Here is a 4,380-nt window from a genome sequence, read left to right on the forward strand (position 1 = left end):
CATATATATATATATATGTGCATTCTGTTTGTTCTGCACTGCAATTGCACGTTGCAGCTTCTACATAAACTGACTTTACACCATTTAATTGTTATTTAGCTCGTTTTGATGCTACTGCAGATAAATGCTATTAAGATTTGCACATGAGCTGTTTAACTGGAGGACAATAAAGTTATTGAACCTGAAGATATGGACACACAGTCGTGTACAATGAACACTTCACCTCCAAGTTCAGAGCATTAAGTGTTTCCCTTGAGGGGAGTGAGAAGAGATAATTATCGTTAAAGCGATTAGCGAACATGTGCTGATCCTGCATCAGAGATTTTACGCAAACTGAGCCGAGTCGGTCGGATTTGACCTGTTTAGTTTCTTTGTATCAAAAATAAGAAACTAAACTAGACAAAGTGGATTTTCTGCTAAAATCCAGCGAGAATGATGAGCACTGTTTTACCGCTAAAATGTGTAGAAGTAGCTGAAACTGAGTTGTAAAAGCTAAAGTTAAAGGCTAAAAGCTAAAAAAGAGCCAAATTTTAGTTCAAAGACAAATGTAACAACGACTAGCTAAAAGCTAAGAGTAGCCAAAGCCTGGCTTAAGGGTAAAAGAAGCGGAACCCTACCAAAAATCTAAAAGGAGTAAAATGTTAACTAAAAGTAACAAGCACTAGCTAAAAGCTAAAAGTAGCAAAAGCCTAGCTAAAAGATAAAAGAAGCAGAACCCTACCAAAAAGCTAAAACAAGTAAAATGTTAACTAAAAGTAACAAACATTAGCTAAAAGCTAAAAGTAGCAAAAGCCGAGCTAAAAGATAAAAGAAGCAGAACTCTACCAAAAAGCTAAAATGAATAAAATGTTAACTAAAAGTAACAAACACTAGCTAAAAGCTAAAAGTAGCAAAAGCCTAGCTAAAAGATAAAAGAAGCAGAACCCTACCAAAAAGCTAAAACAAGTAAAATGTTAACTAAAAGTAACAAACATTAGCTAAGCTAAAAGTAGCAAAAACCCAAAGATAAAAGAAGCAGAACCCTACCAAAATCTAAAATGAGTGAAATGTTAGTTAAAAGTAACAAACATTAGCTAAAAGCTAAAAGTAGCAAAAGCCGAGCTAAAAGATAAAAGAAGCAGAACCCTACCAAAATCTAAAATGAGTGAAATGTTAACTAAAAGTAACAAACACTAGCTAAAAGCTAATAGTAGCAAAAGCCTAGCTAAAAGGTACAAGTTGCAGAACAGCAGCTAAAACCTAAAAAAAGCATACAAAACCTGAAGCTGATTTAGAGACAAATAAAAGCAGTTCATTTGTCCCAGGGAGCAGGAGGACAGTTTTTGTTGAGCGCAGATGATCAGTTCAGATTCTGACTCAGATCAGAACTTCTTTCTCACACTTCAGCTGTTTTTATGACCTGAGAAATAAAAAAAACAAATCAAGGTGACAAAAAGACAAGACGCTTTATTTTTAAATAAAGCCGGATGACAGCATCTTTTGAAGGAGCGTCTGGCTGATCTGATCGAGAGAGGCGACATATAAAAGTATTTTTGGGTTCGGAGCAGCAGCAGATAATGTTTGTCAGATAAAAACAAAAAGAACAGAAGAATAAAGAAAAGGCAGGGAGGGATTTTTAAGATCTGGTCTTTTCTGTTGTTCGACTATGCAGGCCTGTCTTCTTTAAAAGCAGAGGATGGTGGAGGAGGGAAGCACCATCAGTAAAATAAGGACCTTTCAGCAACATTTGACTATTTTCTTCAAATAATTCTCGAGGCTTGTTGAAGAGCAGGAGAGTTCCTCCGTAATGGTTGCAACTCTACGAGGAAAACAAAAGCAGAGCTGAAGCTTTGTTCGTCTGCGTCTTGTTAAGGCATCAATTACTGTCAGAAACATTTCAGCAGAAGGTGAGAGGCAGCGCCTGACTGCTGCTCGGCCTGCGTGCACGCTCGGACAGCCTCTCGTGCACAAAAATACAAGATGAGGGATGAAATCAAGCAAAGCAAACGAAATGAGAACCGCTGAGCTAATTGATTTGTTTCCATTTTCCCGAAGCTGCGGGAGAGAGATTCATGGGAGGGGAATGAACGAGGGAGACGAGAGGAGAGATGAGAAGGAGGGAGAGAAGAACTGATCTGAGGCTTAAACGTGCAGGAAAAACAGCCTCAATGCTCATTTTGAAATGATAAAATCCACGAAAATAAGAGTTACACTGAGAGACCGCCAGTTTTCTTTGTGAGTGCACATCCAGATGTGGTTTATATATAAATATAGATTTAAAAATGACAGACAGTTGTTCTCTAACTCTCCTTCTGTCCTCTTCAGGTGATCCACCATCACAACCTATTTTCATCACATTCACACAAAGGGATAAATAACTGATAATCTCCGACACAAATTGAAGCAGGGGCTGGTTTAATCTTCAGAGATGAACTCATATTCATCACATTTAGCTGATAAAATGGTTGCAGGTCATTTTTGGTGTCAGGTCCACATGGATGTGATTACCAGCCTCAGATCTTCTGTGAGTCTTCAAGAGCTCCTCTTTCAGCTCCTCTCAGGTGTAATACTTTGACTTGGACTAAAATAGATGCTTTTATGTTGAAACTCATTATATTGTGAACATGAGTCCTGCTGCAGCAGATCTTTGTCTCTTCCTTTAATAAAAGCTCAAATTTGACTCTTGTTTGTTGAAGAGCCCCCTCCTGAAAGCTTCTGCCACATTTGTCTCCTAAAGTGGAAGGAAACGCTTTCATGAGAGTCGTCTGCTCCTCGTTCGTTTGAGTAATTTTCTTATAAACTTTAACATAAAGTCTGAACTAAAACGCAACACGTTCCAGGCAGTTCAGAATTAGACTGGTTAGTTTCAAGTTTATGAACTTTGTAGATGGTTAACGCTCAAAAAAGCTGAAAGGTCAATTAAATAATATTCTTTTACTGGTTTTCTCATCATCTGCATTTTTACTTTTCTGGATAATCCAGACGTGAAGTAGGAATTAAATCTCTGCAGCTCCCTGCGGCCACATCTGAGCAGCAGCACCTGAGGATCATCAGCTTGATGAGCAAGAGGAGCATGAACAGCTGCAGAGGACAACCAGTCAGCGCTGGAGCGTTACCTGCCACTGGTAGTTCTGTTCTAGCCTTTAACTCGTGAGTTCAACTAAAGATGAACCGACTTTACATTTCTTCATGCTTCCAGTATAACCCCTCCTGTCCCCTGGGTTCTCCTCTGTGGACCTGGAGCTCTCCTGAGCCTCCCCAGCTGCCTCCTGCCTGGAACCACTGGTCACCTCTCCCCACAACTGACCCCTGACTCCTACCATAAGAAAGAGCAGCAGCAACATTATCACCCCTGCTGACAGACCATTAACCATCTCCTTGCTCCTCAGGGTTCCAGCTCCCTCACATTTGATGAATAATCACTTTGTCAATAAAGACTATTTGGAGTCTTATCTCTTCAGTCCTTGTATCTGGGTATAGCCTCAGTCGTTACAAAGATACCTTTTAATTTGATCTTCATCTTAGGATGAAGTCCGTACCCTCACCTGTAATAAACCTGAGCTTAATGAAGCTGCACCAAGCGGAGATGATCAGCAGAGACCGGCTGATCAGCAGAGACCGGCTGAAGGAGGAAGCTGAGACAAAGATGTAAGAGAGCGATCAAACGAGGGTCTGACAGGACGGAGCTAATAGCTCCACTCGGGGTCACCCAGTGGTTCTCTCTCCGTTTTACATGGCAGTTAGAGCGAGGCGGGGGCCGGAGAGGGACATTAAAGTTTTATGATCGCTCCTGGAGAGGCAGAATCGCTGTGAACGAACAGATCACAGACCAACTGTCTGCTGCTGCTCAATGTGGCCGAGCACGGCTCATAAAGTGCCTCTGTAATTGGACATGACGCTTTAATGGCTTCATTTTGAGCCATTATGAGGTCAGCCGGCGAGGAGGGGGGGTCAGCTGGGGTTCCTGCAGGTAGAGCTGAGATGATGTGACCTGCTGTGACACGGCGGCTGCACGGCCCTCGTGCACAAATTCAATTTCAGACCCACCGGCTGCAAACTCTCCGAGGTTGTTGTTTTTGTCGCCTCGTGTTTTTGAAGTCTGCTTCCATCTCGTCCTCGACCACTTTGCTGTTAGGAAAGATTTTAGTCTGTCACACACACACCTGCAGAAACTCTCCATCACACACACACACACACACACACCTGCACACACACTCCATCACACACACACCTGCAGAAACTCTCCATCACACACACACGTCTGCACAAATTAAACACAGACACAGCTTCATGCTTTCTGAACACATCTTTTGTGTCAACTTGTTCTCAAACTGCTATATGATGCAAATATGCACACACACACACACACACACACACACACACACACACACACACACACAC

This window comes from Nematolebias whitei, chromosome 19 (genome assembly GCF_014905685.2).
Source record: "Nematolebias whitei isolate Nwh7 chromosome 19, NemWhi1, whole genome shotgun sequence".
NCBI classification, from domain to species: Eukaryota; Metazoa; Chordata; class Actinopteri; order Cyprinodontiformes; family Rivulidae; genus Nematolebias; species Nematolebias whitei.